The sequence below is a fragment of the Cupressus sempervirens genome, chromosome 4, assembly GCF_028749045.1.
Source record: "Cupressus sempervirens isolate cs-2001-9-10 chromosome 4, ASM2874904v1, whole genome shotgun sequence".
Taxonomy (NCBI): domain Eukaryota; kingdom Viridiplantae; phylum Streptophyta; class Pinopsida; order Cupressales; family Cupressaceae; genus Cupressus; species Cupressus sempervirens.
The window spans coordinates 484,515,170-484,528,090 of NC_143121.1; positions in this window are offsets into that span (position 1 = coordinate 484,515,170).

Below are 12,921 nucleotides of genomic sequence, written 5' to 3' on the forward strand. Positions count from 1 at the left end.
ATTGCAATCAAATGGGGCACCTTGCCTTTAGATGCCTAGAAAAAGGTAGTTCATCATAACAGAGTGAGAAAAGAACTAACCTAGTCCAAGATGAGTATAATATAGTAGTGAAGCATGTTGAGGTACCATTGAATTCAGAAGAAGGAGATAACCTCATGATGAGGAGAAGTTTGATAAAAGATCCAATAAGAGAAGAGCCAAGTCAAAGGAGGTCCTATTAGAATTCTTTAGAATAACTAAGAGGGGGGGTGAATCAGTTATTCAAGGTCTTGTAATGTCAAATTCAAACTTTCTAGTAAAACAAGAGTGAATTAGAAGTACTATCCTTTTTACTTTCTTAACATGCATACAATTAAACATGAAAAGTAAACATGCATCACACCATAACACAAAGGATTTTGATGACCCAAAAACCCTCCAAGAATAAGAAGGTAAAAATGGGGTGGGGATGATACCCACAAAATAACTGCACAATTGATTTCAACCACTTTTAATGGTCTGCCCTGTTAAAGGCTACAACACACTGTTAAATGTGACCTTGTTAAAGGATTTCTACACCTTGTTAGGAGTGTGCCCTGTTAGAGGACTTAATAACATTCAACTTAGAATTAACCCTATTAAAGGATTTACATAGATCTGTTAGGCTCACCCAAGTCCATGGGATTTACAGTCACCTTCTTAAAAGAATCTTTTATCCCTCTCTAATGATCTCCTATCCTTCTCCTAAGGATCTCTTATCCTTCTCCTAAGGATCTCTTATCCTTCTCCTAAGGATCTTCTATCCTTTTCTTGAGGCTTATCCACCTAGCTATTAAGCTAACCTAGCAATGTAGGATTTCAATATCTAATACAATGGTAAGAGAGTATTAGAAAGGTTTTGACCTAATAAAGATTGCAACTTTAACCTTGCAGATTTTAGATCACTCTTCAGTTCCTCTTCTTTTCTTGGCTTTTCTCCCTTGTAGTGTTGACAGCTTGTTCACCCTTCAAGATCTATCTCCTTGAGTTCTTCCACTCGTAATGCCAATGCACTCTATGGTCACTTGATCAACTCAGAGTCTTGATGCTCTATCCTTACTCCTCACTATGTCCTCTTCTTGACACTTTACACTAGCCTTCTATTGGGTTCTCTTACATGACCACACTTATGACCAACTCCCTCTTGCACTTTTGATCTCTGACCTATAACTCCTTATAAAGAAGTTATGTTCTTCATTTCTCGCTCAAATCTTGATTTGATCTAAGAAAATGATATTGTTTTCCCTCCAAATTGCTTCTCCTAGAAACTTCATGATAAGTCCACCAGCATTCACCTTGAATTGGTTTGCATGGTTTACATAAAATTCTATGACATCTACTCATCATCCTTATCATCCAACTACTGATTTGGCAAATCTTTGACTTAACAAATAATGCAGCAACTCGGCATCATTGGTTTATTGATGCTTAGCACCTTCTGTGTTACTCGGCTCCTACTATATTTACTAATGCTCAGCACCTGAAGAAATTTTCTTAGCATCCATTACATTTTTTATATACTTAGCAACTAAATAATCACTCAGCTTACACCAAAGTTGAACTTGCTCGGCTTCAACTAAGAATCTGCTTGGCTCTAACTAGCTTGCTCGGCTCTCTCCAATGAACTTAGTTAGGCTTTACAAATGACTTAGTTAAACCTTACATCTTTGATGTGTCTCAGTGTGTCCATCCTCTTAGAGTATGTCATCAATACACTATTTCATCAATGGCTTAGCTGATCCTTATACTTCATTACAACATCATAACTTCAACCTTTGTCTAGGTGCTCTAGTTACATCTTATTGATTGCCTCCGCCTTGTCAGTCAACCAATTGATAATACTTGGATCACTTAAGAAATTGTCATTCCTACAAGTAACAATTTTGACATCAATGACAAAACAATGATTGAAAACATTCTTTACCCATTCTATTATTCTTCATTCATGATCTTTTTTAATCATTTTCAACAATCTCCCTCTCTGGCAGTGATGGCAAACCAAACTGATCAAATGATTGAGCTAATCAACTTAGTTACCACCAAAATTAGATACCAAACAGAAAACTTGTTCTCATTACATATCTTCCTCTTTGTATCATGTCTCCCTCTTTTGCTGATACAAACTGATTCCTTTTTTTGCTTCTCCCTCTTGACTATTGCATCCTTACTACTGATCTCATACATCTCCATATCTTTACCTTTCTTTGATTAGTTTCTCATAAATCTCCCTCTTTGACACAAATTTCAAAGATGTAGCATCTTCAACATGCTAAATATAAGCTTTGCATCTTCATGTTTTCTCCCTCTATCACCATGCTTGTAAGTGATCTAGAATTTTTGTTCCTTTTGTCATCCTTTGCATCATTCTTTTGATATTGCAAGGATCTACTCCTGTTGATGCAGGGCAGCTTTTTTTTGTTGCTTTAGACTGCTTGAGTTAGGGGCATTACCCCCAACTTTCCTTTAAGATATTCATAAGTATCCTTGGGCAATGGTTTGGTAAAGATATTTGTAGTTTGTTCCTTTGTGTGAATGTACTCTATCTTCACTTGTTTGTCTTCCACCAATTCTCTGACATAGTGATACTTGATTGCAATATGCTTGATTTTTTCATGCATTAATGGATTCTTGGATATGTTTATAGCACTTTTATTATCACAATATAGTATCACAGGTTTGATTACCTCTTCTTTCATTTCTTTCAATAGATGTTTAAGCCATACAATGTTTGTGCAATTGACTACTGCTGCCACATATTTTGCTTCTGCAATAGACTGAGATGTGCATGTTTTTTTCTTGCTAGTCCAAGTAACTAGCCTTTTACCTAAGTATAATGCTCCTCCACTTGTACTTTTCCTGGCATCAATGTTGCCTCCCCAATCTGCTTCTATGTATGCCTTGAGCTCTAACTTCTCATTCTTTTTGTAATATAGGCCAAAATCATCAGTTCATTTGAGATACCTCATTATCCTTTTTACTGCCATGAGATGATTTTCTTTAGGATTAGTAGACAATCTAGCCACTATTCCAATTGCTAATGCTATGTTTGGTCTGCTATGTACAACATATTGTATTTTTCTAATCATGGATCTGTACATTGTTTGATTGACTTCAACTGATTCATCATTTTTGGATAGCTTATGTCCTATTGCGATTAGTGTGCTAACTGGTTTGGAGTCTTCCAATCCAAATGTCCTAAGTATCTCTTTTATGTACTTTGATTGTATCATGAATATACCATGTTTTAGTTGATGTACTTGCAATCCAACAAAAAACTTGATTTCTCCAAACATGGGCATTTCAAACTCATGTTTCATTTTGTTAGCAAAACTTTTGCAAAGTGCTTCCTTTCCTCGAAAAACTATGTCATCCACAAAGATTTTAGATACAAGGATATCCTTACCTTCTTCTAATTTGATGTACATGTTGTTGTTATCATCAATTCTTTCAAATCCTATTTGCACTAGATACTTGCAAAGTCTCTCATACCAAGCTCGAGGGGCTTGCTTTAATCCATATAGAGCCTTATGTAATTTTCATACCTTTTTTTTGTTCTTTTCATCAACAAAACCTTTTGGTTGCTCTATGTAGACTTCCTCTTCAAGTATACCATTTAGAAATGTGGACTTTACATCCATTTGATAGACTTTAAATCCTTTGAAGGCTACATATGCCAATAAGGTCCTTACTCCTTCCATTCTGGCAACTAGAGCAAAAGTTTCTTCTTAGTCTAGTCTTTCTTTTGGTGCATACCCTTTATAGACTAGTCTTGCCTTATTCCTTTTGATTTCACCATTCTCATCTAACTTGTTTCTAAACACCCACTTGGTTCCAATTACATTCTTGTTAGCTAGTCTTGAGACTAAGGTCCATCTCTTGTTCTTCTCAATTTGTTCTATTTCTTCTTTCATAGCATTGTACCAGTCATCATCTTTTATAGCTTCACTTACTATTTTTTATTCCATTTTTTTTAGTAGACATGTCTCACTTCTAATTCTATTTCTTGTCATTGGTCTTGCCTCTTTGTTTCCAATAATTTGATCTACAGGATAATTTCTTCTTACATACTTTGCCAACATTGGTTCTTTCCTTGTTTGCATGTTGTCTCTTTCAGAATCTAAATCCTCGTGCATATTTTCATCAGGTATTTGTTCATTTCCTTCATGTTGTTTGTTCTCAAAATTTGAATGAACATTCTTTGTATTCTGTAGCTCGGCTCCTAAATGTGTCTGTTGCTCAACATTCACTGTCTGTGACTCGGCAGATGCTAGATTTTGTTGCCGATTGTCATTCTGAGTTGCAACTTCACCACTATTAGGTATACCTTCATAAAAGTATACAAAGGTCTTCTATTCTTCTACTTTCTTGGTATTCTCAATATTTTGATCTTCTGCAAGCTCATCAAATTTCACATTTGTGCTTTCTACTACTTTGTTAGTGTTAACATTCAAGAACTTATAAGCTTTGCTTCTAGTAGAATAACTAAGAAATGTGCCTTCCTCACTTTTTGCATCAAACTTTCCATTTCTAAACTCTTTATATATATAGAATTTTCATCCAAATATTTTGAAATGTTTTAAATTAGGAGAATGCCCATACCATAATTCAAAAGGTGTTGCATTTGTACCTTTCTTGACTTGAACTTTGTTGAGTGTGTAGACTGCAGTACTTACAGCTTCTCTCCAGTACTTCAGTGCAACATTTTTCTCCATCATTAAGGTCCTAGCACAGTCAATGATTGATCTATTCCTTCTTTCTGCTATACCATTCTGAGGTGGAGTCCTAGGTGTTGATGTCTGCCTTTTGATTCCTCTTTCATTATAGAATTCTTCAAATTCTCTTGATGTGAATTCACCTCCTCTATCAAATCTGAGACATTTTAGGCTCTTCCCAGTCTCTTTCTCAACTCTGGCCAAGTACAATTTGAACATTTGGAATGTATCTAATTTTTGTTTCAGGAACATGACTATCATCATCCTTGAATAGTCATCTACAAATAACATTATGTGTTTGTCACCTTTTTAGCTTTGCACTTCAATGGGACCACACAAGTCAGTATGAACTAGCTCTAATACTTCATTAGAAGTATAAGCCTTGCTTTTGAAAGTTGACTTGGTCATCTTCCCTAGCTGGCATTGTTTGCACATGGTGTTATTAGGCTTCTTCAATTTTGGTAGACCTCTAACTTTCTTCATTTTTTTGATGCTTATCAGATTGTCAAAGTTTACATGACATAGCCTCTTGTGCCATAACCATACATCATCAGTTTGAACAATGAGACAAGAAGCATCTTCCATGTCTAGGTAAAACAAATTACTCCTAGTCTAATCACCTTTTCCTATTAGACTTCCTTGAGAATCATAAATCTTAGCAATTCTATTTTCAAATTCAACCTTGCATCCTATGTTGCCTAAGTGTGAGACACTTAACAAGTTGTAATTCAGGCCTTCAACATAGTATGCATTATCACATGATATCTTTTTAGTAAGCTTGATACTACCTTTCCCTTTGATCTGACATGGTGCATTGTTACCAAATCTAACACTATTTCCTTCATATTGAGTAAAGGAAATGAACTTACTTTTATCTCCAGTCATGTGATGAGAGCATCCCTTGTCTATGATCCATTTATCATTCTTGTTCATGCAGGTTACCAGGACAGTTGCTTCATCTTCATCTGATTCATCTTTCATAGCCACATAGACTACTTCATCATCATTCTTGTCAGAGTCTTCTTCAACAATGTAGCATCTTTTTCCTTTACCTTTGTAGTCCTTGTTTTCCTCCTTTTATTTCTTGAAGTTGCCTCCATCCTTTTAATTTTTCTTTTGTGTGCATCTGGTTGCAATGTGACCAACTTCATTACAATCGAAACAAATGATTGGCAGCTTACCTTTGAATTTGCCTCTTCCTCTATGAAATCTTCTTGCTAATAATGCCTCCAATTGGTCTACATCATCTTCATCAGTGTTGTTGTCACTAGATACATACTTTCCTTTTCCACTCTTTTTCTTTGTTTGCACCTCCTCATTATCTTTTATTGTCATCTTGGCTTTGAATGTAGATTCAAAGTTTTCTAGCTTGTAGTTGTCAAAGTTGGATAGCTCGAAGGTAGTGAGTCTTCCAATTATTCCTTCAAATGACAATGCATTTCCTGGTACACACCTTAGTTCTTGGATGGTTGATACTCTTATAGCATAAATAGGAAGCAAAGTTCTCAAGTATTTGCTACATGTTGTTTCTTCTGCTAACTATCCTCCTAGGCTTCTTATGGCACTTACCACTTCTTTCATCCTTGCACCATATTGAGCAGCATTCTCTCCTTCTTACATTTTCATGTCATCAAAATTTCCTCTTAGGCTCTCTCTTTTGGCTCTCTTGACATTATCGTCTCCTCCATCGATTCTTGATAATTTTTCCCACATCTAATGTGCAGTACCACATTCTTTGATGTCATCATACTCATCATAGGTTAGTGCTGAAGCAATATCTAACATCACTTGATTGTGCTCCTTCTTCTTGCTCATTTCATCTATAGTGAGAGGTCCTACAGGGTCTACATGATCAACTTTGATTGAAGTTTGTGCATAGTCACCTATTGATCTGAGGTGTAGCTTCATCAGACTTTGCCATGCAACAAAGTTTTCTTTGTTTAGCTTGGGAACTTCTCTCTTGGACATCTTGATCTTCCTGCTGCTAGTACCTTGAAACAAATTAGTAGTGAGCTATGATACCAATTGTTAGAATTATTTAGAATAACTGAGAGGGGGGGGTGAATCATTTATTCAAGGTCTTGTATTGTCCAACTCAAACTTTCTAGTAAAATAGGAGTGATTCAAAAGTACTATCCTTTTTACTTTCTTAACATGCATACAATTAAACATGAAAAGTAAACATGCATCACACCATAACACAAAGGATTTTGATGACCTAGAAACCCTCTAGAAATAAGAAGGTAAAACTAGGGTGGGGATGATACCCACAAAATAACTGCACAATTTTCTTTCAACCATTTCTGATGGTCTGCCCTGTTAAAGGCCTACCTTGTTAAAGGCTACAACACATTGTTAAATGTGACCCTGTTAAAGGATTTCTACACCTTTTTAGGAGTGTGCCCTATTAGAGGACTTAAGAACATTCAACTTAGAATGTCACCCTATTAAAGGATTTTCATAGAGTTGTTAGGCTCACCCAAGTCCATGGGATTTACAGTCACCTTCTCAAAAGAATATTTTATCCCTCTCTAAGGATCTCCTATCCTTCTCCTAAGGATCTCTTATCCTTCTCCTGAGGATCTCTTATCCTTCTCCTGGGGATCTTCTATCCTTTTCCTAAGGCTTATCCACCTAGCTGTTAAGCTAACCTAGCAATGTAGGATTTCAATATCTAATACAATGGTAAGAGAGTATTAGAAAGGTTTTGATCTAATAAAGATTGCAACTTTAACCTTGTAGATTTTAGATCACTCTTCAGTTCCTTTCTTTGCTTGGCTTTTCTCCCTTGCAGTGCTGACAGCTTGTTCACCCTTCAAGATCTATCTCCTTGAGTTCTTCCACTCATAATGCCAATGCACTCTATGGTCACTTGATCAACTCAGAGTCTTGATGCTCTGTCCTTACTCCTCACTGTGTCCTCTTCTTGACACTTTACACTAGCTTTCTCTTGGCTTCTCTTACATGACCACACTTATGACCAACTCCCTCTCACACATTTGATCTCTGACCTATAACTCCTTATAAAGAAGTTATGTTCTTCATTTCCCACTCAAATCTTGAATTGATCTGAGAAAATAATATTGTTTTCCCTCCAAATTGCTTCTTCTAGAAACTTCATGATAAGTCCACCAGCATTCACCTTGAATTGGTTTGCATTGTTTACATAAAATTCTATGACATCTACTCATCAGCCTTATCATCCAACTAATTCACAAAATTCAATGTAACAAACTCATCGTTACTAAACTGGCAAATCTTTGACTTAAAAAATAATGCAGCAACTCAGCATCATTGGTTTTTGATGCTCGGCACCTTCTATGTTACTGAGCTCCTACTATATTTACTGATGCTCGGCACCTGAAGAAATTTTCTCAGCATCCATTATCTTTTTCTAATACTTGGCACCTGAATAATCACTCGGCTCACTCTAAAGTTGAACTTGCTCGACTTCAACTAAGAATCTGCTTGGCTCTAACTAGCTTGCTCGACTCTCTCCAATGAACTTAGTTAGGCTTTACAAATGACTTAGTTAAACCTTACAACTTTGATGTGTCTCAGTGTGTCCATCCTCTTAGAGTATGTCATCAATACACTATTTCATCAATGGCTTAGCTGATTCTTATACTTCATTACAACATCATAACTTCAACCTTTCTCTAGGTGCTCTAGTTACATCTTATTGATTGCCTCCTCCTTGTTAATCAACCAATTGATAGTATTTGGATCACTTAAGCAATTGTCATTCTTACAAGTTGCAAGTTTGACATCAATGGCAAAACAATAATTGAAAAAATTCTTTACCCATTCTATTATTCTTCATTCATGATCTTTTTCAATCATTTTCAATAGGTCCTTGTTTAGAATAAAGTGCAAGATAATGGGAAAAGTGTGTAGAGTCATCATTGACTAAGGTTCTACTAACAATATTGTGTTAGAGGAATCAGTCAGCAAGTTAAACATGCCAAGGATACCCCCACAATAGTCCTTACAAGGTCACATGGGTCAACAAAGACCAACATATTTTGGTAAATGAGAAGGCTTGGGTGGAGTTCTCAATTGGAACTTATAAAGACAAGTTATTGTGTGATCTATTACCTATAGATGCAGGTCACCTAATCCTAGGTAGACCATGGCAATATGATCACCAAGCTATGCACAATGGAGTGAAGAATTCTTATACTTTCAAGAAGGATAATTTGACTTTCAAAATTCAGTCACTATTAGAGGATGCAGAGGTGAAAATAGTTGGCCCTAATGCGCTCATGGTTTTTGAAAAGGAATTCTTACAAGACTTGAAAGAAGAAGGAGAAGGTGTTGGCTTTGCATTGGTGTTAAGATCAAAGGAGGTAGATCAAGGCAAAACAACCAAGAAACCAGAGTTACCTAAGGAGATACAAAGCATATTCTAGACTTATGAAGGCATAGTGAGGGATGGACAACCATCAACCTTACCCCTTGAAAGAGCTAAAGTCATAGGATAGACCTCATACCTAGATCTACCCTTTCCAACTAAGAAGCCTGTAAGATGACCCCTCAACAAAATGAGGAAATTATTACGCAAATACAAGAACTCCTAAACCAAAGTCTTATTAGGAAGAGTATTAGTCCATGTGCAGTACCTATTGTACTAGCACCTAAGAAAGGAGGAACTTGGAGGCATTGTATAGATTCAAGAGCCATAAATAGGATAACCATTAGGTATAGGTTCCCTATCCCTAGGATTAAAGATCTAGTGGATTATCTAAGTGAAGCTAAGTACTATAGAAAGATAGACTTAAAAATTCGATATCACCAAATAAGGATACATGAAGGAGATGAGTGGAAGACAACCTTCAAAACCAATGAAGGGTTGTATGGATGGATTGTCATGCCATTTGGATTATCCAATGCTTCCTCCACATTCATTATACTTATGAATGAAGTTCTCAAAGACTACATAGGCAAGTTTGTAGTTGTATATCTAGATTATATATACTAATCTATAGCAAGACAAGGAGTGAGCACTTAGAACATCTTGACATTTTTTTCAAGAAGCTACATGATGAGAAGTTGATGATCAACTTGGAGAAGTGTGAGTTCATCAAAATAGAGCTAGTATACCTTGGCTTTGTCTTATCACATGGAAAACTAAAAATGGATGAAAGAAAAGTAGAGGCTATCATAAATTGGCCTACTCCAAGGTCAGCAATAGAGGTAAGGATTTTTCATGGTCTTGCATAGTACTATAGGAAATTCATATAGTAGTTTAGTGCAATTTGTGCTCCTATGTTAGATACTATAAAGGGAGGAATGAAAACTAAGTTTGTATAGAATGAACATGCTAATGAGAGCTTTGAGTTACTAAAGGAGAAGATAGCTATTCAACCTATCTTAATGTTGCCAAGATTTGAAAAGCTTTTTACTATTGAGTGTAATGCTAGCAATGTAGCAGTTGGGGTTATTTTAAGCCAAGAGAAAAAACCAATAACTTTTCATTCCAAAAATTTAAGTGAAGACAAGAAGAAGTACTCTTCATATGACCTTGAAATGTATGCATTGGTTCAAGCTCTAAGGAAATGGAAGCATTATTTTCTTCCAAAGGAATTCATTGTGTATTTAGACAATCAAGCACTTAGTTTCTTGAATTCACAAGAGAAGTTGAGTCACAAGCACATGAAGTGGGTTGAGTACCTACAAGCTTATACTTTTAATATCAAGCACAAGAAAGGTGTCTTAAAAAAGGTTGCAGATGCATTGTCTAGAAGAACTCTCACCATTAAAAAAATTCAATTGAAGAGCATGGGATAGATCATTTCAAATATCTATTTGTTGATGATGAGGACTTTGCAAAAATTTACAAGGTATGTGTTGAATACAAGAATCATGTTCATAGTAGATATGTTGAATATACTTTGCAAAACAATCTTTTGTTTAGATGGAATCATGTGTCCCTAGAGGCTCTTTAGTGAGAATTTGATATAGGAAAAGCATAATGGTGCTTTGAGTGGTCATTTTGGGAACACTAAGACCCAAGAACTTGTTTCAAGGTTCTATTATTGGCCAAGAATGAATCTTGATTTTAGAAGGTATGTGGAAATTTGTGTCATATGTCAAAAAACCAAGGGAACTTCTTCAAATGTAGGCCTTTATCAACCACTACCTATTCCTACTAGATCATGGGAATGATTAAGTATGGATTTTGTAGTTGGGTTACCCAAGACAAGACAAGGTATGGATAGTGTTTATGTAGTTGTGGACAGATTTAGTAAGATGGCTCACTTTGTGCCATGCAAGACAACTAATGATGCTAGTCAAATAGCCTCTCTTTTCTTCAAAGAAATAGTGAGAATCCATGGGTTACCTATCAATATTGTGTTAGACAGAGACACTAAGTTTATGAGTCATTTTTGGAAGATTCTTTGGAAAAGGTTAGGCACTAACTTATTTTTTGGATTAGCTTACCATCCCTAAATGGATGGTCAAATTGAGGTCCTCAATAGAAGCCTTGGGAATCTACTAAGGTGATTAACTAAGGAGTATGGTCAACAATGGGATGAGTTGATTGGGCAAGTTGAATATGCCTTCAATGATACTACCAATAGATCAACAGGGAAGAGTCCATTTGAAATAGTGTATGGACTGCATCTTAGAGGTATTTATGAATTGAGGGATTTGAAGGATAGAGTGAAAGGAAGTGGATATGCTCATGAATTTTCATATTCTATGCAAGAGGTACATAAAGGAGTTAGGAAGAAATTAACAGAGAATGCCATGAAACACAAAGAAAAGGTGGATGAGAGTAGAAAGATAGTTGAGTTCAATGTTGGTGACTTGGTTATGGTGCATCTTAAAAATTAAAGACTTCAAAAAGGATTCCCTCACAAGTTTTAGATGAGGAGGATAGGTCCCTATCCTATTTTACCTAGGTATGGTGACAATGCATTCAAGGTTGAACTGACAAAAGAAAGTGGACTATCACCAATCTTTACCATTGCAGACTTAGTCCATTATAAAGGACCACAGTGAGACATGGATTAGAATCATCATGAAGTAATCAAGGATGTAGAGGATCTCTAATTACCTACTATTATAGTTATAGGACCAGACAACATACTAGACACAAGAGTATATAAAAAGACTAGAACAATAGAGTACTAGGAACACTTGATAAAGAAGCATGGACAAATGGATGTTGATGCTATATGGATTAAGGAATTATAGTTCAAGAAGATGGGGATTGATCCAAACATCCTAAATCCAAGGGTGGATTGATCTTTTCATTTTGGGGAGAATGGTACAGGAGCACACTTAGGCTGACCTCTCCATGTCTAGTATTTTGGCTTATTTTTTACTCTAGATAAGTCAATATGTTTAGCTGAGGTTGGTTTAAGACCTTAGAAGGTAATTTTCTATGTGGGATAAGTGAGTTAGTCATTAGGGCTAAGGTCACACAAATAGCCATTGTTAGTTGCTAATTAATATTCTTAGTGTTAAAAGCTCAAGGTAAGGTTAGAGCCTTAAATGTGTTCTAAACACATTATGATGTTGCAAAGATGCTTAGTGGCCATAAATGATGTTGGCTCCTCAAAATATAGAGGTTAGAGGTCCTAAAAATTAGGATGGAGGCATAATGGCAAAGATTCCAAATGTTGTCAAGAAATTGCCATGACAACATTTGCAATTATTACAAATATTGCATGCAACTTGGTTACTTTGGATTCCCTTAAGGATAGAGAGTGGAAAATTGACCAATAGGCCTAGAATGGTGGAGATGACATCTAAAAAGGAGTAAAGACTCAAATCTAGAGAAGAGAGTATTCATTGTAATATTTGTGTGTGTGAAATATAGCTCTGCAACAACATTTTTCACCAACTTTTTGAGTTTTAGTGTTGACAGTGTCTTGAAATGGATTGAAAGACTCAATCTGATGATTATATAGTATTCTTAGATTATTTTGGATAGCTTTTCATTTGATAGGAAAGTTCATTTTAGTAGTTTTATTGCATTGAATAAATTTTTTTTTTCTTTAGAGATCTTACTGGTTTTGTGTTGACCAGACTGTATAAATATGGCTCCCCCATGAAATCTAGCCATGGGAAATACCTAAGGGTAGATGGAAAGGATAGGAAATTCATTAGTGTACATATTTTTAGGATTAGGAGTCATGGAAGAATGGGTAGCTATTTTTACTACTAAGCCCTAAGTGAG